The sequence below is a fragment of the Mirounga angustirostris genome, unplaced genomic scaffold (genome assembly GCF_029215605.1).
Source record: "Mirounga angustirostris isolate CCGP_5_RB_7025 unplaced genomic scaffold, mMirAng1.0.hap1 SCAF_4, whole genome shotgun sequence".
In the NCBI taxonomy this organism is placed as follows: domain Eukaryota; kingdom Metazoa; phylum Chordata; class Mammalia; order Carnivora; family Phocidae; genus Mirounga; species Mirounga angustirostris.
Window position 1 is genome coordinate 34,299,540 of NW_026991712.1, and position 24,091 is coordinate 34,323,630.

General features: G+C 50.2%; 1 long non-coding RNA gene across 3 annotated transcripts in view; it reads left to right on the plus strand.

The window, feature by feature from the left end:
* Positions 1 to 2,486: 2,486 nt before the first annotated feature.
* LOC123858828 (uncharacterized) overlaps positions 2,487 to 24,091 on the plus strand; it is a 35,501-nt gene continuing 13,896 nt past the window's right edge. Inside the window, exons 1-5 of one of the 3 annotated variants that reach the window (XR_010410565.1) lie at positions 2,490 to 2,604; positions 2,840 to 2,963; positions 21,287 to 21,493; positions 21,623 to 21,665; positions 23,196 to 23,362. This is a non-coding gene — a long non-coding RNA (uncharacterized LOC123858828). Of the gene's footprint in view, positions 2,605 to 2,839; positions 2,964 to 8,235; positions 8,734 to 21,286; positions 21,494 to 21,622; positions 21,666 to 23,195; positions 23,363 to 24,091 lie in introns of those variants that run through there. The other 2 variants (XR_006794244.2, XR_010410566.1) reach the window with 2 other exon arrangements.

Genomic DNA, 24,091 nt, shown 5'->3' on the forward strand with positions numbered 1-24,091 from the left:
ACAGCGGCGTGGACAAGACAAGAGTTTATTTGCCTGCACGTCAGTGGTCCAGAGTTTTTAGGGGAGACCCTACCATTCTCCTTGCATCGACCTCTAGCTCCAAAGTTGCTTTAGTTCTTGTGATCTCCCAGAGCTGACAGAAGGGGGAAAGAGAGACAGGGGAGCCCTCACCTAATCAGGACAACAGAAATCACTTCTGCCTTTATCCCGTTGGCCAGCACTCGGTCACATGACCACATCTTGCTTCAAGGGAGGCTGGGAAATATAGTCCTTAGCTGGGCAACCACGTTCCCCCCCAAAACTCTAGTATTATGAAAGAAAGGGAGAGTGGCTACTGGAGGGCAACTAGGCGGGTTCTGCCACCACTGCATTATGACATCTGGTGAGATCAGGACATCCGTGAGCTAGGCACTGCCCTGCTCGATACATTTCAGGGTTTCCTCATTACCCTCGGGATAAAGCCCACATTCTTTAAAGCCTCCCCTGTGTACAGCTCTCCAGCGGTCCATCATTCTGGAACTCTCTTACCCACCCTAACCTGTCCCCGCTTCATGGAACGACTTTTGGTTTCCCAAGTGTGTCTTGCTTTATCTCAGCCGAGCTGGGCGTGAACATGCCAGCCCTTCTGCCTATCTTTCCCCCCAGAGTCTCCCCCTTATCTTGAGCTTCACAGCCCAGATATTTGCACCCATGTGCTCCCTTAGGCCTGTTCCCCACGTGGTCTCCTGAGCGCCAGACTCTTGTATGTATCTGTCCCCTGGATTGCCTCCACTTGAGGCCCCACAGCACCTTACACTCAGGTCCCACATGAGATCATCATTTCCCTTCTGTCCAAGCCTGCTCTCCTCTTGGATCCCTGAGAATAACCCCACCATCCATCTACCCAGAAGCCCAAGACAGAAGTCTGGGAGTTCTCTTCTCTCCTTGATCCTGCATCCTCTCATCCATGTTGGTTCACCTGCACTTCCAGGTCCTACCCTCATTGCCTTCACCTTGGTTCCAGCCACCGCCACCTGGCACCCAGATTCCTGCAGCAGCCTCCTAATTCTGATTCCAGTCTTGTCCTCCTATCCATTCTTCCTACTGCAGCCAGAGGTTGGTTCCAAAATAATGGTTCAGTCAGGATTCCTCCTTTGTAAAACCCTTCAGTGGTTTCCCATTGACCTGGTTCCTACTCTTCCTCACTGCATCTCTTACTGGCTTGCTCACTGAATTCCTTGCACATCTTTAAAGTGATGCCAAGCTCCCTCTAATAACCTTCTTGCATCATTCTGTGCTTTACCCCAGGGTACTTCCCACGTTTGTCTGGCTGAGCCCTTGGACTTGGCTCAGATGCTACCTCCTTCGAGAAGCCCTCCCTGAGCATCCAGGGGTGGCAGGTCCCCCTCTCATGCAGTCCCACGCGCTCTCTGGACTGTGGGGAGTGGATGGATTTCATGTTTCCTTGGCTGCAGGTCAGGGAGCCAGGCAGCCCATTCTGCGTGAGTCAGCTTGCCCACCTCCCCTGAGCCTTCACCCGTTTCTCAGGATTCATGGCTGCCACACCACGTCCTGACCTTCACTCAGTGATTAAGGTGGCCATGGAGAGGACACTGTGTGCCCAGCACTCTCCTCGGTGTCCCTTTATAACAGAGTCCATCTGACCTCCGTCATCCAGTGCTGCTGGGATGGTGACTGTCCTTCATAGGTGAAGAAACACGCTTCCACACACCTGGGACATGCCGGGTCTGTCTGACCCCACCATGCAGCGCTGCCGATGAGTGCTTCTCTAGCCCCACCCTTCCCCCAGGAACTGGGGCCTCTCACAAAGTCTGGAACCATCTCGTTCCTTGCCTCCTGGAACTCCACAGGCCATTCTCTGTGGCCTTTTGCCAGGGCAAAGGTCCTGTCCAGCTTGTCCTGGGCCAGGACAAGGATGGACAGACTGGCCAGCCCTGGTTGAAGCCCAGGCCGAGGCTACCGGCTCTGTCTCTGTCATCATCCCACGGCTCAGCATGGCTACCGTAGGGTGTCCCCTTCTACCCCAGGACACAGAGCAGTTTCCCTGGAGATTCCAACCTTGCCTTTTTCTGTGAAGCCCATACATTGACCCAGAAGAGCAGGAATGTCTGAAGGGAAGGCTGGTCCTCCTTTTTCCCAGGGAAGAAAGAGGCACTTCATGCTTCGCTCCTGTCCTTATCATTAAGAGGAGGCTTCAACTCTTACTAGTTCACTGGCTCTGTGTCCCTGGACAGGCGCCTCAACCTCTGTGAGCCTCAGTTTGCAGACTTGTAAAGTGAAGTAAATACTGGTGAGGGTTAAAAGGGGCCACTGGCGGAAAGCACCGGAACAGTCCTGACGGTAGGGTAGCTCTCGCCATTATGACTGTTGACTCCGTTCCCTCCGCCCACCTCCTGAGAGCTCTATGCTCCGGGCAGAGGCCTTGGCTCTCTCCTGGGCCTCTCTCTCCCTTCCCTTTTTAAGGGCATTTCTGCTGCTCCAGCTGCTGCGTCAGCTCCAGTTCAGACCTTCTCAGAGTCCTGAGGCCCTGCCAGCAATCACAGCCCCAGCCAACCGGAGTCCTCCACTCACATTCCTGCTCACTGTGGTCAGGGATCTGCCGAGGTCTGTCCGGGTGTGTCTGCGCCTGCCGGGGTGGGGGGGGGGGTGCGGGGAGCGACAACTGCTCTTTTGTCAACCAGTCCCGGCGGGTGAGGCCAGGGCACAGCCTGTCCCGGCCAAGAACAGGAAACAGGTGGACTTTGCAGAGGCCCAGGTGGGGGTGGGATGTGAGGAGGCCCATGTCTGGGCATGAGAGGGTGCGGGGCGGAACAAGAAGGACTCACTTGTGTGTTCCCAGGCCCGGGAGTCTAGAGGCCCTCAGCTGGCTTTCAGGTTGCTTTGGGACAAGGCAAGCAACTGACTCATGCAGCCGTGTACTGAAGATTGCTTAGTCACCGTCCACCTCTGTCTTAGGGTACAGGGTAAGTTGCTATAACAAAAAGACCCCCAAAGACGAACGGATCGATGAGGCAGGACTTTCACTCTGTCTCACGGAGCAGCCAGGCCGCTTCCCCTGGACAGGGTGGCTCTGCCTCATGCAGTCATTCCTGAATGTAGTTTTTTTTTTCCTGGCTCGTGGTTCTGCCATCCCCAAAGACTGATATTCTAAACCTGGGCTCTAAACAGGGTTGGCCAGAATTCACTGGCTCTCTGAACTTGCATGGGAAAACATCACACCTTGATATCCACCAGGGTCTACCTAGAAGTTGGCATTTCCTTCCATTACGACAGCAGGCCACAAACATAGGAGTATTGGCAATACCTGTGACCTCATCTCTGACAGAAATCACAGAGATTTTCATATCCCATTTAGTTGTTGCAGATATTGTGAAATACCACTTATCCTCATTAGCACTACTTTGAAAACAGGGTAGTTATTAATATGAGCTAGGCGATTGTAATCTTTAATATTTCTGTAATATTTCAATATAGTTGTTTTCCTTTGTCATCTTACGATTTTTATTCCGTGAATTTGAGAACATTATTCTGACAAGTATCCATTGGCTCCTCCAGACAGCCCAAGGTGTCCAAGGCCCAAAATCCAAGCAGCCCTGCCTCACGTGTTTCTCCCTCCACTGCTTGAAACTGGGCCCCTGCATGTCAGCATTCCAGAAAGGGAGAAGGGTACAGGTGTGGGGCGAGCAAATTCCTTCTATGCAAGTGATATGGAACTTGCACACTTCACTTCTGTCACCCTCCACCACCAGAACTCAGTCACATGGCTACGCCTAGCTGCAAGGGAGGCTGAGAAATATGCCTTGTCCCTGGGCAGGAGTGTGCACAGTAGGACTCTGTAGTTACAGAAGAAGGGGAAAATGGAATGGGGGCCAACCAGGGGTCTTCCACAATCTCCAGTGATTCTGCTGCCCTCCCAGGACCCAGACCCTCTGAAGCCATCCCCTTCTCACCGTGCCTGCTGCCTGCCTCATGGCCACACCTCACACTCAGCCCTCTTCAGTTACTTCCTACACTCCAACTCCTAGTCCTCCCTCACTTGGTACGAGGGTCAACGGTCCCATCCGTCTTTGTTGCCAGTCTGGGTGCTCCGCTCCGAGGCTCATGCTCACCTGTTGGAGTCTGTCCCTCCTGCACTCTCTGTTCCTCTCCCGTGTCATCTCTTCCCTACTGCATTGTTCCCAGTGACAGGGAAACACACCCTTATTTCCCCATCCTCAGGAAACATCTCTTGACCCCACTTCCCCCACCAGCTTTTGTCCCTTTCTTTGTTCGCCTTCATAGCAAAACTCCTCAGGACAGTGGTCTGTACTTGCTCTCCACACTTCCTCTCTCTGCTTTTCTCTCAGACCACCCCAGTCAGCCTTCCTTCCCCACCACTCTGTGGAAACTTCTACTGACTGGGTCACCAAAATCTTCATGTCATTAATCTGGTGATCATTCCTCTCATCTACCAGACTCAGCAGCAGCACTGGGCCCAGATGATCACTCCCTCCTACTAGAAACACTGTCTTTCCTTGGCTTCTGTGACACTACGCTCTCTGGTTTTCTCTCTGATCTTGGGGTGGCTCCTTCTCCCTGACCTAGCACTGGCAAGCCCCAGAGATCAGACCATGGCCATCTTCTCTGTCTACAGTCCCTTGGTGATCTCATTCAGTCTCATGGCCTTGAATACCAACCATATGTGGATGACTCCCAGTTTTATTTCTTCTCCTGGACATCTCCCCCGATGACAGTCTTGTGCACACAGTTGCCCTCTTGACTTCAAGAAATATCTCAACAGGTGCCTGGGTGGCTCAGTTGGTTAAGCGACTGCCTTCGGCTCAGGTCATGATCCTGGAGTCCCTGGCTCGAGTCCCACGTCGGGCTCCCTGCTCGGCAGGGAGTCTGCTTCTCCCTCTGATCCTCCCCCCCTCTCATGTGCTCTCTCTCTCTCTCTCTCAAATAAATAAATAAAATCTTTAAAAAAAAAAAAAAAAGAAAGAAATATCTCAAGCTTCACATGTCCAAACCTCAAATCGTAATCTTATCCCCAAATGCCTCTTCTCCCCTAGACTTCCCCATCTTTCCAGTGACTCAGGCCAGAGATCTCAGAGTCATCTTTATTCTATCCTTTCCCTCACATCCTACTTCCTGATGGCTTTGTCTTCAAAATACCTGGAAACAGGCCACCTCTTCTCACCCCTCCACAGCCACCAACCCAATCCTCATTGCAACCATCTCCCACCTGAATTCTTGAAATAATCTCTAACTGGTCTCCCTGGTTCAAGTCTGGCTTCCTACAGTTTAATCTCAAGGTGGCAGATGGAGGGATCCTTCTAAGGTAAAAGTCAGGCTCCCATCTCTCTCTGAGTAGAACCCAAATTCTTCATGATTGCCCACAGTACCTCTCTCATCTGGCCCCTGTCCCTTTCCTGATCCTTCTCACACATTTTCCCCTCACTCACAATAGGCCTTGTTACTATTCCTCTCACTCATCAGGCATGCTCCTACCTCGGGGCCTTTGCACTGGCAGTTCCTTCTGCTGGGAAGGCCCTTCCCCAGATAGCCACATGACTCACTCACTGCCTCTTCTTCAGGGCTTTCTCATATGTCACTTTTTGCATGAGATCCTCCTACACACCCCACTTCCCCTAGCAAACCTGATCTCCTTTCCTGCCTTATTTTTCTCCATAGCACTTATCAGCATCTGTCAGGCTATGATATTATTTATTTTGCTATAGTCTATTTCCCCTCAGTAGCATGCAGACTTCTTGGAAGCAGGGATATTTATTTAGAATGGTACCTAATAAACAGTTGTCGAAGGTAGAAATTGATTATCTTCTTCTACAGCCCTGTTAGACCCTATAGGAAGGTTCCTTTCTCCCCTCCCTACCCCCGCCATGCTCCCTAAAAACTCTATCCAAAACATTAAGGTAGGACTGGGAACCCATGAGCATGAAACAGTTTAGTTGGTGGAGACCAAGGGCACAAAACAGACAAGGTGGAGTGTGTGTATTTATTCAACATGCCTTTATTGAGTGCCTTCTATGGCCATCCCCCCCGCAGCCCCTCACCCCCCCACATATGCTGACATTATGGTGGAGAGGAGACAGCTGGGCAACTGGTGTTTACAGCGCCCTATCTTCACAGGGTGAGCCCTGTAATGGAGGGATGAGCCTGATGACAGTCTCTACCCATCAGGGACAGCCGGGAATGCCAATGTAATACAATGGCCGAGGGCACAATCTTAGGCAAATGACTTCTCTCCGAGTCTCGCTGTCTATGTCTGGATGTGGAGATACTTATGGGAACAATACTTACCACTTCGCTTGACTACTATGGGGTTTACAGGAGACCAGAGATGGGTTTACCATGAATCTGACAAAGCTTAAGCATCAAGGCCCTCACTTGCCCAGACTCTTTCCAAGGCCCTACCTATGTGTTCACAAGTTTTTTGTTTTATAAACTTTATAAAACCTTTTTGTTTTATAAACTTTATAAAATCAGGTAGTTTTTCATTCTTTTTTAAAAGAAAGCCTCCTAAACTGTTTAAGTGTCAGGCCCCACAAAACCTGAATCTGTCTCTGCAGGAGACCTATGCAGAGTGCTCAGCATAGATCCTAGCTTAAGGTCGTCACTTAATAATGTAAAAATAATGGGCATGAAATAAATAAATGTATTTATAAAGAGGCATGAAAAGGGGCGCCTTGGTGGCTCAGTCGGTTAAGTGGCCAACTCTTGATTTTAGCTCAGGGCATGATCTCAGGGTTGTGAGATCGAGCCCCACATCAGACTCTGTGCTCAGTGGTGAGTCTGTTCGAGGTTCTCTCTCTCCTTCTCCCTCTGCCCCTCTCCCTGCTCAGTTGGGCTGTCCCTCTCTAAAATAAATAAATAAATCTTAAAAAAAAAAATTGAGCATGAAGAAAGGACCTCACAGAGGAGGGGTCATTTGAACTGGTCTTTACGGACACGCAGAGGTTTAGCAGGTTCCAAACAGGGAAGCGGGAACCCAGGTGACTGCAGGTGTTGTGCAGGGCTATCTCCATGGGCCCGTAGACTGTAGGGGGTGCTTCCGCTCGGATAATAAGAGCCACCATTTTTGGCACTTGGCACGTACCGCTGTGGTGTACTAAGACATCTATTTGCTCTCTGTCCTCGGTACCTAGTACAGAGTTCCTAAAACTCTTCTGCTGTCCCAAGTGATGGGAGTGCTAGAGGCATCTTTTGTTGTAATATTTGGTCTTTGACTCCGGTTCCCGACACGAAGCTCCTAAATCTCTTGTCGTTTCCTGAGTGACAGGGGTTATAGGAGCGTTTGACCCCGAGCTCCGAATCCTTTGGGATTTTCCGGGTTACGGGAATGTCTTTTGCTCTCATGAGGCAACTCTCAGTGGGCTCGTGGGTGGGGGCTGGTCACCAGCAAGACCAAGCATGAATAAAGCTGGGAACTTTCAGTCCCACCCTCCATCCTCTGGGGAGTGGACAGGGGCTGGAGATGGAATGCATAATGATCAAGCCTACGTGATGAAGCCTCCATAAAAATCCCTATAGTACAAGGTTTGGAGAACATCTGGGCGGGTGAACACATGGGGTGCTGGCAAGGTGGTACATCCTGAGAAGGTCTGGAAGCTCCATGCCCCTTCTCTCATACCTCGCCCTATGCACCTCTTCATCGGGCTGTTCATCTGGATCCTTTATTACATAATAAACTGGTAAATGTAAATAAAGAGGTATTTCCCTGAGTTCTGTGCACCAATATAACAGATCATCCAACCCGAGGATGGGTTGTGGGAACCCCCGTTTCTAGGCAGTTGGTCAGAGTCCGGGTGACAACCTGGGACGTATGACTGGCTTCAGAGGTGGGGGTCAATCTTGTGGGACTGCGGCCTCAGCACTAACTCTGAGCAGTTAGGGAATAGGATTAGAGGACACCTAGTTGGTGTCCAAACAGTTGGAAAATCTCCACACGTTTGATGTCAGAAGTATTCCATGAGTTTAGGGGTTTTGTTTTGTTTTGTTTTTCCCTTTTAGCCACTCTAAATGCTTTCCCTGTATTAATTTGTTAATCTTCACAGTAAAGCATGAGGCAGATAGATGCTCAGAGGTACTGAGAGATTTAAGTATCTGCTCAAGTTCTAGCTACCCAAGGGCATAGCTGGGACTCACACCTAGCAGTCTGCCTTCAGAACATGGGCAGAGTCTTCACTTGGGTCTGCCTCCCGTGGGTGGCTCCTGGCTTCCCTCTGTGCCTCCAGGATGGATTGATCCTGCCTCCCTAGGGCCCTAATTCATCCTCATTCGCCTGCCTGCCGTGTCCCAGGCAGCCCCGCAGCTGATTGCAGGGAAGGAGGCAGACGTTGGCCACCACCCCCAGCCTGAGCGCCTGCCACAACCCAGCTCCCAGAGGGCGGGGGCGAGGCAATTACCCGGAAAATGCAGGCAAAACTCCCACGGAGCCACAGGGCCTTTTTTTTTTTTTTTAAAGCTCTGATGTGACAGTGTGGTGGCAGGAATCTTATCCAGCCTCATTTCCCAGCTCCCATAACAGCCCAGCCCCTGAGAACCTGCTGCTGAGCAGCTCAGAGCATCCCTTTGCTCTATGTGAAAATGAGAGTGAGACCCCCGGGAGCCAGCCCCGAACACAGTGTGTGCAAGATGAAGGCCGCCAGCATCCCGGAAGCCTGCAGCGCCTCTCTTTTCCCCTCTTAAATCTACAAAAACACCCAGATTCCAGTGCTGCCACAAAAAACTGAGGTAACTGCCCAATCCCTAGACCCTTCCAGAGTGACTGTTGTTTGAATGAATCAGGCAGTTGCCTTGCCTCGCATTGGTAGGGTCTTGCTTTAGGCATTTAACAGATATTGTCCGTTATGCTACATTTGGGGACAAACATGGCTTCCCTTATTTCTTACATGCTTACCTCACAGGGACCCAGCTGACTAGAGCAGAGAACAAAAAGAAACCAGAACTCCTTGCATGTGGACAGCATCCTGTAACATGGAATGTGCCATTGACCCATTAAACCATTTTGTAGATGAGAGCTTGTAGGCGCTGAGAGAGAGTCACGATTTCTCAAGGTCACCAGGCTGATAAGTGGCAGAGCTAAGACTGAAACTCAGGGCTCCTGGTTCCCATCCAACTCCCTTGGTTGAGCAATTTACATGGAAACAGAGGTCTGGCACTGTCAGCCCCTGGGCTAATGGAGGTAGGGAGGGAAGCAGAACCCATAAGGTGGCATAGTTGACAATTGCTGGTTTGAAGGTGGTAACTTACTATGGATTGGGGCTACTGCCTAGCCCACTTTTAGACCAGAGCTATGGGTTACGTAGGATCCAACAGGCCTCTTATGGAGGACTGTAGACCTGGAGGGTGATGCCCAGGACCCACAAAGAACCGCATCCAGCAGAGATCCCAAATCCAGGGTCTCCACTATGCATCCGGCCAACAGCTGTGTTCTATTTGGCCCCCAAAGTATCCTTTAAAATGTGAATATTTTTGCTAACATTTAAAAATTAGGAGAACTCACATAAAAATTGGTGTTTGCTGTGGTATTTCTTAAAAATGTGAAGAGGGGCAATACTAGGAGCTGAGCAGTATTGCTCGCCCTAGAAGGAGTGTGTGCTCTCCTGGGCACCAAGTCCATGGCCATTCCCTACTGCTTTGTGATGCCACCTGTCTGGCCCCTGCAAGCACTTTTGCTACAGAACAGAAACTCTCAACGTTTTGAAGGTTATGAACAGAATTCAAGGGAGTCCAAGAAGTTGTGTGGGTAAAAATTGTATCTTTATTTTCACTAACCTCTACCTAAAACTGAACATTTCCTTCCATTATGGCTATAGGCAGTGACCACAGTAGTAATGGGATCTGTGACTTTGTGACCAGAAGAAATCACAGACATTTTCCTATCACATTAGAGGGTTTTTTTTTCGCAGATGTCTCCAAATGTCATTTGTGTTTATCACTACTCTTACGTCAGGGCCTATCACTAGATCCTGTTTTTTAATGCATTTGATAAAGAAGAACCAAAATTGTGATATTAGAAGTTTGGTTTTCTTTCTTTTTTTAAATTTTATTTGTTTGACAGAGAGAGAGCACAAGCAGGGGGAGTGGCAGGCAGAGGGAGAGGGAGAAGCAGGCTCCCTGCTCAGCAGGGAGCCTGATGCAGGGCTCAATCCCAGGACCCTGGGATCACGACCTGAGCCAAAGGCAGGCGCCTAACCGACTGAGCCATTCAGGCGCCCCAGAAGTTTGGTTTTCAAAATATAGTGTGATTTTCAATATAATTGGTTTCATTTGTAATCCCATGTGTTTTATTTTATGCATTTTGAGTATTTTGTAATTCAAGTATAATTAACATACAGTGTTATATTAGTTTCAGGTGTACAGTATAATTCAATTCTATGTAGTACTCAGTGCTCACCATGATAAGTGAGCTCTTAATCCCCTTTATCTATTTCACCCATCCCCCCATCCACTTCCCCTCTGGCAACCACTGGTTTGTTCTCTGTATTTAAGAGTCTGTGTTTTTGCTCATCTGTTTTTTCTTTGTTCGTTTGTTTCTTAAATTCCAGTGAGATCATATGGTATTTGTGTTTCTCTGTCTGCTTTCTTTCACTTAGCATTATACCTTCCTAGGTTCATCCTTCTTGTTGTCAATGGCAAAATCTCTCTTTTTTGTGGCTGAGTAATATTCCAGTATATTCCATTATGTGTGTGTATATATATATATATAATATTCCATTATATATATAGATATATCTCATATCTTTATCCATTCATCTATCAATGGACACTTGGGTTGCTTCTATATCTTGGCTATTGTAAATAATGCTGCAGTAAACATAGGGGTGCATATATCTTTTCAAATTAGAGTTTTCATTTTCTTGGGTAGATAGCCAGAATTGGAATTATTAGCATATGGTAATTCTATTTTTAACTTTTTGAGAAAACTCCATACTGTTTTCCACAGTGGTTGCACCGATTTGCATTCCCACCAACAGTGCTCTCAACAACAGTTGGTGAGGTGGATACCCTCACCAACATTTGCCATTTCTTATCTTTTTGATGCTAGCCATTCTGACAGATGTAAAGTGATACTCATTGTGGTTTTGATTTGTATTTCCTTGATGATTAGTGATATCGAGCATCTTTTCATGTGTCTGTTGCCCATTTGTATGTCTTCTTTGGAAAAATGTCTATTCAGGCCCTCAGCCCATTTTCAATAAGATTATTTGGTTTTTTTGGTGTTGAGTTGTATCATTTCTTTGTACATTTTGGAAATTAACCCCTTATGGGATATATCATTTGCATATATCTTCTCCCATTCAACTGGTTGCCTTGTCATTTTGCTGATGGTTTTCCTTGCTGTGCAAAAGCTTTTTATTTTGGTGTAGTCCCAATAGTTTATTTTGCTTGTGTTTCCCTTGCCTGAGGAGCCATATCTAGAAAAATGTTTCTAAGGCCAATGTCAAAGAAATTGCTGCCTGTGTTTTCTTCTAGGATTTTTATGGTTTTAGGTCTCACATTTAGGTCTTTAATCCATTTTGAGTTTATTTTTGTATATGGCATAAGAAAGTGGTCCAGTTTCATTCTTTTGCATGTAGCTGTCCAGTTTTCCCAACACCATTTACTGAAGAGATTACTTTTCCCCATTGTATAGTCTTGCCTTCATTGTCATAGATCAATTGACTGTATAAGCATGGGTTTATTTCTGGGCTTTCTATTCTGTTCCATTGATCTCTGTGTCTAGTTTTGTGCCAGTGCCATACTATTTTGATTACCGTAGTTTTGTAGTATATCTTAAAATCTAGGATTGTGATGCCACCAGCTTTGTTCTTTCTCAGGATTGCTTTGGCTATTCAAGGTCTTTCGTGGTTCCATCCACATTTTAGATTTGTTCTAGTTCTGTGAAAAAGGTTGTTGGTATTTTGATACATTTTATGCATTTATTCTGAGAAAACGTCCATAGGCTTCCCCAACCTGGCAAAGGAATGCCAAGCACAAAACTGGACTCATATCTTCAAAATATGGTTGTCAGATCCCCTGGTGGGGAAGGCAGTTCTAGAACCTTTTGGAGAAGTGGGGCAGGAGAGGCACTCCACACTCCCATCCAGTCTCTCCCACCCCAGGCCATGGGGCCCTTCAAGGTCTCCTAGAGCCTGGGGAGCAGTTGGCCTCTGGGCAGGAGGCTGTGCTGTGCTTCTGCGTTCAGTGGCCTGAGCCCCAGGTCTCAGGTGGGGTGGGGGTGGGGGAGGGTCCTCGCCAAAGCAATCTGAGCGCTCCTTTGAAAGGAGAAAGCTTAGCCCCCCTGCCCCAGGCGCGATGCCCGCGGGAGCTGGGCGGGAGCCCCGAGCTGGTCTGCGGTGCCCGGGCGTCTCCCACCTCACTGACTGCGCGCCGTGGCTGCTGACTCATGCTCGGACTCTCCCTGTCCAGCCGGGTGCACGCCCACGACGTGCCCTCCTTCTGGTTCCTCCACCGCTTCCTCCCAGGCTCTTCCAGGCGCCTGCCAGCCCACACGCGCTCCGGGCCCGCCGCCCCTCCTAGCAACCACCCTGCGCTCCGCCCCCCTCCCGCCCCCCGCCAGATCCGGAAACGGGCGGGCTGGTCTGCAGCCTCCCGGGCCCTGGAAGCCTCCGCCTCGTCCTCCAAGTCCTTGGCACGCTGCTGAAACCACCCTGCGGAAGGTCGACAGAGCCGGCCTTCCCAGCAAGGACAGGTGGCCCTGGGCCTCCCACTCCCGCTCCCGCCCTGCGCCGATGCTCCGACAGCCGCCTCTTCCCGGATGGACCTGCTCGCTTCCCTGGTTTCCATGACACTGCACTTTCCCACGCCGCCTCCGAGTTTCTGACAGCTCGTTTCCTCGCTGCCATCGCCCCCTCCCAGCCTCTCCCCGTGGGCCTGCCCGAGGCGCTGCCCTTGGCTCTCTCTGCCTCCCGCGTGCCCCCCCCGGCCCCCCTGGAGCGCTCCTCCGCCCCTGCCTCTCGCTGCCTCCCACCACTGCCGCCTCTCCAGCCTCTGCCATCCACTGTCCCCAGTCCCGCGTAGCTGGGGTTTACAGTACTCTCCCCCCACCCCCACCCCCACCCCACGTCCGAGATCACTGGATGTCAGACTGGTGCCCCTGCAGGTGTTCAGGCGCCCTCTGGCCAGCCCCCTACATAACCCGGTGGGACGTCCCGGAGCTTAAACAGTAGGGGCTCAGTGCGCCTGAGCACGTCAGGTCTGCGAGAGGCAATCCAGTGTAAGGCCTAGAGCCTGGGATTCTGTAAACCCACTGCCCGCGTGGAAATCCTGCCTCTGCTACTTGCCCCAGGCAAGGTCCTTTATTTGTTCATCCATTTATTTAGCAAATGTTAATTGCGCCTCTACCCTGTGCCAGGCTCTGTTGAAAACACAAATGGAAAAACGAAGTGGCTCCCCATACTCCTGAAGTTAAGAGGCAGGGCATTAATCAAATAATGTCCAAACAGATGCTCAACTATGACTGTGACAAGCCATGTGAGGGACAGACACAGGCTGCTGTGAGACCCCATACCCAGAAGGTCTTATCTGGTTGGTCAGGGAAGGCTTCCTTGAGGACATGATCTCTAAGCTCAGATGTGAAGAATGAGTGTGCGGTTATGAGGTGTGACAGGTTGAATAATGCCCCCCCCAAAGATGTCTACGTACTAATCCCCAGAACCTAGGAATAGGTTACCTTGGTGGCAAGACAGCTGTGATTCGGCTAAGGATTTGAGATGTGAGAGTCTCCCGTATTGTCTGGGTGGCACAATGTAATCACAGGAGTCCTTATAAGAGGAAGGCAGGAGGGTCAGAGTCAGAGAAGATGGGAAGATGGAAGCAAAGGTCGAGTGAAGACTTTGCTGGAAGGGGGCCATGTGCCAGGGAAGCTTCTAGAAGCTGGAAAAGGCAAGGAAATGGATTCTTCCTTGGAGTCTCCAAAAAGAACAAAGGCCAGCTAGCCCATTTTAGACTTCTTTTTTTTTTTTTTTAAGATTTATTTATTTATTTGAGAGAGCGAGAATGAGAGAGAGTACATGAGAGGGGGGAGGGTCAGAGGGAGAAGCAGGCTCCTCGCTGAGCAGGGAGCCCGATGCGGGACTCGATCCTGGGACTCCAGGATCATGACCTGAGCCGAAGGCAGTTGCCCAACCAACTGAGCCACCCAGGCGCCCCCATTTTAGACTTCTGATCCCAGAAGTATAAGATAATAAATGTGTGGTGCTTTAAGCCACTGTTATCATTTGTTACAGCAACAATAAGGGACTAACACACCAGTTGAAGAGTGGAAAAGCATGTGCCAAGGCCAGGGATGCGGGATGGGTACCCTGATTTAAAGAGAAAAGGTATGGTTGGGGTGTTTGTGTGTGTATGGGTGTGTGTGAGGGGGTGTGAGCGAGGAGGCTGCACAGCTGGACAGACGCCAGACTATGATCGGCAAACAGCTATTTCAAGCAGCTGTTGATTGATTGATGTTATTAACCCCTTTGAGGCTCAGATTCCTCATAAAATGATGACTTCACAGGGTCATTGAGAAAACTAAATGAGCTAGCATGCATAATGAGCATAGCTGTTAGTAAGTGCTCATTTAATGTTAAGTCCTATTATGATCCCATAGTGTTCCTACTGGGAATTCTGTGAAGCTCCTCTGGGGCTGTTGAGAACAGGAATGGAAAGGAGGACTGGGCCGGGGGGAGTTGTGCCCTCAGCCAGAGTAGCTGAGCTTGCACTGGTTTGCACATTGGATTGGCCTCTGCTTAAGATCAGATTTTAATAAAAGGTTCCTCAGCTAAAAGAGTTTGAAACCCACTGCTTAGTCTGTCTCTGCTTCTTCCTGTAAAGAGACCCTGGTGTGGAGGTGCCACCATGAGTAGTATTGCTTCAGAGTCAGCTGGAGAACCGAGGTCCCCGACCCTAATGCCTGGATCCTTTGTGGTCCAGTGGCCTGGGCTTTGGGGTCAGACTGGGGGCTTCACCACGTGGAGTCCATTTTCCTTCATGGCACTTCCTGTGTAATGTTTTCTTGCATCTTTCTTCTACGTCCGGCTCCCTCACAGGACTCTAAGGTCCACGGGGGCAGGAATCTCATGTTTTGTTAACCACAGTATCTCCAGGGCCTGACTCTGTGTCTGACGATGATAATAACAGGAAACACTCGGAAAATGCTCGCTCAGTCCCAGGCACTGTTCTGTGTCCTCTACACACATTCATGTACTTCATGCTTAACCCTAACTCACATAGTCCGTGTTGAAGGTTTGTGCTGACTGAATGGCTTCACGTCACCCAGGCACCTGGGCGAGCTGCTTAGGCTCTTTGGCCCACAGTGGCCTCGTCTGTGAAGTGGGGAATGACACCATGGGTGGAGGCGGTGGTGAGGGCGAAATGACGTCATGACGCCTGCACGCCTCCCAGGCTGCGGGTCTGGCCACAGCCCGCACTCAGGAGAGGGTTGCCGTTACTGTGACTTCCTTCTGCGGGGTGCCCAATGCTCTGGGTCTGGCCGCACGGTCCGGACAGGGCTACTGTTGTCATCTCGTGCCCGGAGCCACAGGGGAACCGTTCCCTCCGTCGGCCCAGTCACTTCCTGCAAAGTTTCTCCTCCTCACTCCTCCTCCTCTTTCTCCCCTGGGCCCAGACCAGCACACCTGCCTTTCTGGGCTCCAGCTCCCCCCAATCCCGATTCCAATGAACCCTGCCGACAGCTGCTTCCCCCTGCTCTCCGTTTCCACTCCCTCCTTCCCTCTCAGGACCCCAGAAAGGCCCCTAGAGCCCAGACCATCAGGTGTGACCCAGCTGGGATCCCAAGGGCCAGGGGAAGACCACTCCATGCCCAGTGGCTCCCAGGCCACCACTCCCACCTCCCTCTGGCAGGAGCCTCGACCTGTGACCTGGGCCCGGCTGACAGCCTTTGGTGAGCCCTCCCTGTGCCCTCCCTCCGCCATGTCTATCTCCATCACTGGGAATACAATAGGGAATGTTGCCTGTTTGTCCCTCCTTGCCTGTCAGTTCTTTAAGGGCAGGGCCCCTGTCCCCATCACCCGGGAGCCTAAGTGAGCTTCTGGAGTAATATGTACCAGGCATTGTGCTTGGCTCCCGGGTGATGGGGACAGGGGCCCTGCCCTTAAAGAACTGACAGGCAAGTAGGGACAAACAGGCAACATTCCCTATTGTATTCCCTACAATAAAGCAGGAAGGGTATGGGGTCTGTAGGTTTACAGAGGAGGTCATGGGGCCAAGGCTACAGGTAGCCAGAGAGCCCTTTCCCAGGATGGTGTGCATCTCAGCTGAGATCTGGGTTTGAGCAGGAATTAGCCAGCGGGTAGGGGAGGGCTGGACGGGAGAAGAAAGGGAGAGTCTTGAGCAGCAGGAAGAACATTTCAATCATCTGGAAAGTTCAGTCCATTCAAGCCACTACAAGTCAATTCAGTGTGTCTCCATCCAGTTAGATGGGAGAGAGTGAAACTGGTCATGAGGGCTCTGTCTGAGGCCAGTGGAGACTCTAAAAGGGACGGCCACAAACTCATTTGTGCCTTCAAAGGATCACCCTAATGCCCAATGCGAGGGGACAAGGCCAGAGGGGACAAGGCCAGAGGAGACAGGCCATGATATTTTGTGATCATCCAGGTGAGGAACTGGGTCCTCAACTAGGGGGTGGGCATGGTGACAAGGGGACACACTCCAGAATCCCTTAAGAGCAAAAGTGATGGCAGTTCTTTCTGCCCACAGGTCGTGTTCCTGTGCTTTAATAAAAACCACCTTTTCTGGGCGCCTGAGTGGCTCAGTCGTTAAGCATCTGCCTTTGGCTCAGGTCATGATCCCAGGGTCCTGGGATCGAGTCCCATATCAGGCTCCCTCCTCGGGGGGAAGCCTGCTTCTCCCTCTCCCACTCCTGCTGCTTGTGTTCCTGCTCTCGCTATCTCTGTCTCTGTCAAATAAATAAATAAAATCTTTAAAACAAACAAACAAACAAACAAAAAAACCACCTTTTCTGCACTGAAAAAAAAAAAGAAAAGAAAAGAAAAAAAGTGACAGGAGCAAGTCCTTGTCCCCGGGATTCTCACACTTCCACCACACTTGCATCAGGCATGGGAACGACAGACACAGAGCCAAGCACAATGCCTGGTACATACTAGGTGTTTAGTAAACATCCGTCCAGTTGAACTGAACTACTCCAGAAGCTCGCTTAGGCTTCGCAATCTCTATCCCTCTCCAAATCCCACTCACTCTTCCTTATAACAAAAGCAGTGGCTGGTATTTATTTATTTATGTATTTGTTTATTTGTTTATTTATTTATTTTTAAAGATTTTATTTATTTATTTGACAGAGAGAGACATAGTGAGAGTAGGAACACAAGCAGGGGGAGTGGGAGAGGGAGAAGCAGGCTTCCCACGGAGCAGGGAGCCCGATGCGGGACTCGATCCCAGGACCCTGGGATCATGACCTGAGCCGAAGGCAGACACTTAACGACTGAGCCACCCAGGCGCCCCGGTGGCTGGTATTTATTGAGTGCTAATTGTGTGCCTGGCACCGTGTTAAGCGCCTTATGCATACTGTTTACTCCTCAACAACCCCATGAGGTAGGAACTATTTTATAGAAGCTAAGTCTTAGAGAGGTGACATAACTAGCTTAAGGTCACACAGCTAGACAGGGTAGAGCTGGATGGGAACCCAGCTAGTTGACTTCCTTCTCAACCTCAAGGCGATACTGTCCTCCATGCTCACTTGTTCCCCACGTTCTTCGCAAAGCTCTCTCCTTCCTCTGGCCTCCAGGGTCTCTGTCTCGCTAGATCCTGCTGGCCACTTCTTCTACGCTACTGCTTCCTGATGGCACACTGCCCTGAACACCTCTGCAGTGCAGTGGTATTTGCACTGTTAATCTCTCTCACTGTGACAAACTCCCCAAGGGCAAGGACCAAGATCTGTTTATCTAGAACCTCCAGGATACCCAGCACGGTGCCAGACACATGGTTGGCGCCCAGTTAATATCCCCCAGTTCACCAGTAAAACAAAGGCTATGATCTCCAGGCTCCTGTCCACCTAAGGAGGTGGCTCGGGTGGTTCTGATCTCTCGTCTACTCCCAGTTCCATTTAAATAATGAGGAGAAGTGTCAGAGCTCAAGGGCGTTCATGGATGGAGAACTCTGCCATCTTTCTAACCTTGATGTTTCTGAAAATAATGAATTGCAGGGACCCAGAGAATTTGGGGGAAGGGAGTACCAAGGGTCGTTGATGCCAAATTTGTGAGCAGCATCTCTGACTTCATTTTTCTGTCCAGGGAGTCCCATTTTTAACCATAATATGTTCCTGGAAACCATGTCATAAATCAGATTATCGAAAAGGAGGTGATATTTAGTCAGCAAAAATTTCATGCCCTGAGCACTTACTATATGCCAGGCAGTGAGCCAAGTGATGGGAATAAAGTTAAATATGACATGACCTCAGGTGTCTCACTGTCTGGCGAGAGTCATAGAGCAAGTCCTCACAGTAAAAGGCACCTAAGCTTTGCATATTCTTGCTCCCATCTGCTTCTGCAAGTTCGCTCCAAGTGTTTCTAGAAGTTTCCACCTGGGCTCATGCCTAAGTCTGGGCATTGTCGCTAACACATAATTTCCATGATTGCTTTCCCCTCTTCCCTGCTCGGTTCCGGTGCCCTGTGTACCACACCCCTGCTGGGCTGCTACAGCTGATGAAGCAGGTCCTAGACCTGGCGTGATGTCACAGAGCACACCTCTCTCCTGCCAGTGTCATACTCTGCCAGGGAGTTGTAAAGCTGGGCTGTCCGAGCCCCAGTGTCTTACAGCGCTTTTAGGGAAACAGCTCTGCGGTGTCTGACATCGATGCCCAGGAGTTCCCCACCACCACCCACCCCCCGACTGAGATCGATTCCATGGGTTCTGAGCTCAGAGCTGAGCTGGGTTATATCCAGAGGCACTCCTTTAATAATGAAGGCTTACTCATTGAGGCAAAGGCATCTGCCTGACCTTCTCTCCCCATGGGATGAGCGCTCACCTAGAAGGTTCCTCACTCCTGTATCATCAGCCCCTGGCAGCTGCCCCACCATTTCCCTACACAAGCCCAGACACTCCCGGTTTGGCCACAGACACAGCTCTCTACTCCCACCTGTTCCTCTTACATATGCACTGCTGATTTATGCTCGGATTGAGAAAAAAGACAAGAAGGAAATATTCTAAGAGGTTTTGATCCCGGGAAATGTTACTTTCTTTTTTATACTCTGCTGTCTTTTCCAAAATTTAAAAAATAAGCATGGATCACACTTATAACCGCCCCCCATAAAAGCTTTTAGTTGTGGTAGATGTTGTTAAAATACAAAAATAACAACACAAACTGTAGAAGCAAAGAAGAAGAAAAGATAAACTTTAAGGTGTCAAGGAGGAGGAGAAAAGCTTCCAAAAGGAATAATGTTACAATTGCAGGTTCCTGAACAAATAAATGAATCATAGATAGAGCCAAGAATATACCATAAAACCAATGCCATAGTAACTACAAATCTCCACACTTACTCAAAAAAGTAAAACTATTTTCCAGGCCCTACAAAATACACATATCACATTGATTATCTAAAGACCTGCAAGGAACTTTTAAGTGTACGCATCACATGCTAAACAACACACACGACTTCACAACTTTTCGAACACCCCGAGGCGTGGGAGGTCCGCTACAGTAAACAGTACACATTTAATGGACAATAGTTTCGTTCACTTTCCACTTTCAAAGTGGGGCACTGCTTCATCTCATGCCTTCCCTTTCTCTGAAGCAAGGAGGGATGTTCAAGATCACGCTGAGCATGAGGGGTGTGATTTAGTGTCTGCTTTTTTTTTTTTTAATTTTATTTATTTATTTGACAGACAGAGACACAGCGAGAGAGGGAACACAAGCGGAGGGGGAGGGAGAGGGAGAAGCAGGCTTCCCGCCGAGCAGGGAGCCCGATGCGGGGCTCGATCCCAGGACCCTGGGATCATGACCTGAGCCGAAGGCAGATGCTTAATGCCTGAGCCACCCAGGCGCCCCATAAGTGTCTGCTTTTGACAATGATGCTGCCTCTTTGACCGAAAGTTATTTTATTTTATTCGTTTTTGAAAGTCATTTTAAATATCTGGAAGGGCTGACCTGGCCTCCTCTCCGTTCTCTCTGTCTGTGTATTGAGAGCCACAAGGCAGGGATCAGCATCAGGGTTAACCCAGGCTCCAGGAGGGCTGCGGCAGGCCTTCCTGCCTCCCCTTCCTGCGGACCGCCCGGCAGCCCTAAGTAACTAAGTGCCGCGCTCGGTGCACAGAGCACGCTGCTCCTGGGTGGCTCTCTTCATCCGGGATGGTGGTGAGAAAGGGATGGCTGGGAAATGAGGGGCAGGAAAAGATCTTTGCTATGAGCTGCTCCAACTTCCAAGAGCCACCACCACGGACATGGAGGGCACACCCTGTGCCTGGAATTACTGCAGAGATGGATTAATTGTATGTGATTGTTGCAACTGTGAGAGGTAATTTCATGCCCATTCTATAGACCAGAAAGCAGAGAATCAGAATCAGTGAGCCTCCGAAACTTAACAGTGTATTAGTTTGTGGGGGCCGCCATAACGAAGTGTCGCAAACTCGGTGCCTTAACCAGTTGATTGTCTCATGATTCTGGGGGCTGGAGATCTGAGAATACGGTGTCCACAAGGTTGGTGCTGGGGGCTGTGGGGGGGATCTGTTCCATGCATGCCTTTCTCCTAGATTTTGATGTTTGCCAACATCACCCCAATCTCTCCCTTCATCTTTGATGGCATTCTCCTAGGTGTGTGCCTCTGTGTCCAAATTCCCCCTTTTCATAAGGACAGTAGTCATATCGGATTAGGGCCCCCTCTAATGACCTCATTTTAACTCTATTTCATCTGTAAAGACCCTATTTCCAAGTCAGACTACATTCTCTGGTACTGGGGGTTAAGACCTCTCTTGGGGCGGGGGAGGTGGACCGGAAAATCTCACCTCCGAAGAGTTACGGAGCCAATATTCAAAACCTAGACAATCTGACACCAGCTCTTCGCCAAACCCTACGCTGCCTGCTACCTGGCTCTGCCTGGCCACTAGGCTGTCTCCTGGGGGCCACATCTATCATGTGGAGATCAGCAACTAGAGAAGATGGAGCCCACTTACCACTTCTGTGGATTTCCTAAGTATAATCTCGCATTTTCTGTGCTTTCCCCTCGAGGAACATGCTGAGAGCGCAAGTCTTTTTTTTCCATGTAGACACTGATGGACGTTTGCTCTAATAAAGGACTATCCCCCTTTCCACCATCCACCTCTGCAGGAAGCACAGTTCCCGCTGGTGCCCCTCCGACCCATCCAGCCCTTCCTCTGGAGAAGAGAAAGGGCACTGCTGTTTGCATGCTAATGAGCCCGACACACCGCATTTTCCAGTTCTCACAATGACAGCCTACACCTGTCACTCTGTGTGCCAAGCAGGGAAGGCTGCGGATGCCACAGACACAGGGGAGGAGGTGCAGGAGGAAGGAAGGTAGGCAAAGTGCTCAACAATTCATCATGATTTGAGTACCTGCACCTTCCTATTTTTTTTTTTCATTTTAATTTAAAAAGCACCATTAGTATAACTCTCAATTAGACTTTGTCTTGGTTCTCTCACCAGAAGATCATCAACTCTGAACAGCAGTGCGTCAAACCTGACTTGGGTAATATTGGGATCCAGTTCACCCTTTTCCGGGGTCTCGACCCCTCAAGGTGGATGAAGCTGTCACTAGCAGAAACAGCAAGTGCAAAGGCCCTGAGGCAGGAGCTTGCTGTCTGTGTTGAAGGACAAGCAAGGAGGCTGGTATAACAGTGAGAACAGTGAGAACAGTGAGACGTGAAGTCAGAGATCGTGTGTGGGGGGATAATGGGACTGCAGGTATGGAGGCCCTTCTGGGCCACCGTGGGGATTTTGGCTTTGACTCTGAGTGAGACATGAGCCATTGGAAGGCTCTGAGCAGAGGAGAGACGTGATCAAAGAAAACAGCTTAAAGAACCACTCTGGCTGCTCTGTGGAGAATGACCAGGGAGGGTGAAGGCAGAGCAAGAGACCCTTTAGATGGGGATCTCAGTGAATCCAGGTGGGAGGCAGAGGTGGCTCAGCCGCGGGCTGTGCTATAGGTGGTCACATTCTGGAGTGTTTGGAAGGGAGAGCCAATGGGATTTGTTGTTGATCCTTCCAGGGAAGCCAGATGTGTGGCAGGCAGGGTCGCTCGTGTGGGCCCAGCCAGCAGCATCTCTCAATGTGACAAGCACCGTGTCGTGGCTTTGGGATGGACATGCCTGTGTGTGGCTCCTCACTCCATCCACACTAATAGCTCGTCTTGAGTGGGTCACATTGATTCTCTAAGTCTCCCATTTTTTCATTGGCAAACTGGGGACTCCTTATATCACGGGATTATTGTGAAGATTAAGTGAGATACTGTAACATGAAAAGGGCAGCCACAAGGGTAATATGATCATTTAAAATAATGCAGCTTCCCCTGCGCCCTGGAAATTGAGCAGAGGCCCATGGATGGGAAAGCAGACTGTGAGGGCAGAGGGAATGCGCAGGAGGGGCTTGGGCAGAGCCGGGGGAGGTGGGGGGCAGCCCAGACAGCGCTGAGCGCCTGGCTGGGGGGTGAGCAGGTATCCAGAGCACACACTTGCCTTCCCAACTGAGGCTAGGGGAGTCCAGAGCCTGGGCAATTTGGGGTGGGGGCGGCTTTTAGAGAAAAGATGGCTAGAGGGAACTCCTTGGATGAAGGTGGAGCAGTGGAAAATGGGAACACCCCCAGATTCTGGAGAGGATGAGGTCATCCAGCTGAAGCCAATCAAAACTCTCCCCTGGGCAGGCAAAAAAGGGTTTTACTAGGCCAAAAACTGTGGAGATGCCTAGCAGCTGCCAAGAAAGGAGGCGAGGCGAGTTCTGGGCCCAAGGCCATGAGCCCCAGAGGCCCCACCCTGGCTAGAAAAAGAGACTAGGGGAGTGTTGGGGGGCAGCCCAGAAGCCAGGGGAGGGAGGCCTGTCTGAATTGTCTGGTGATGATGGGGTATTCTCCTGGAAAAACCGTTAGCTCCTGGTCAGAGGCTGATAGAGCTCTGTGCACCAGGGCTCTGCAATTTTTTTTTTTCCTTAGGAAAGACAAAAAACAAGATTAGCGTTCTTTCCATCAGAGATGTTCTACTGATTTATACATATGTTTTTTTCCCAGTAAACCAGGACATAGCCAGAGGTTAAACTGGAGATCCCTGCACATCCCTCCTAATTAGAGAAAGCCTTGGTGTTGAACAGAATGTGGGTTCAGATCCTGGTGTGGCTGTTGACCTTGGGCAGGATGCCTGACCTCTGAGACTTGTAAAATGGAGATCACAGTTACTGGTAGGTGTTTGCTGGCGAATCTTCTCCCGTCCCCCACCCCAGAGGTGAGGAGAATGCAGAGACCTAATGAATATGAAGGTAGATGCTCTCAAGTGTACATACAGCTAGGTATTTCCTGTGTCATGAAAGCCATGGGGGCTGGTTTCTAGGGGCCAGAGTGAAGAGGTGGGGTCTGGGACCTCAGGGAGCTGGGTGCACCCCCCCCCCAGTGTCTCTGGAGCAGCACCCCAGTCCCAGGGTGGGGATGTCCTTATTCAATGTCCCCCAGTTCAGATGCCTACTCCCTACACACCACCATCTGTTCCCACTTCCGCAGGGCCCCAGAGAAATGGGACAGAGCACTTGGGAGAGGGACATCCTTTTCCCAGTCGTCCTTTGAGGTAGAAATCCCTCAAACCCAACATCTTCCAGGGGCACTGACGTCAGCCAGAAGCAGGGCTGTGGAGCTTTTCTGGTAATCTTCTCGAAGTGTCCACCTCCGGGAAGGACACCGCTGGGATGAGGCCAAGTCCCACAGCTGTTCAGCACCTGCCTGGCCTGGGGAGGCTTCCTGTGTGCCCACTCTGAATGTCACAATCCTGGGGCCCTGGGGGCAGGTGTGGTGGCTGGCCAATCCCCTCCCTGTCGCCACCCTCTGCAAGAAGCCAAATCAGCCCACCACCAGCTGACTCCTAGAGTCTCTTTCTTCCGGCACGAATGGAAACAGAAGTATCTGTCCTTCCCACTCCC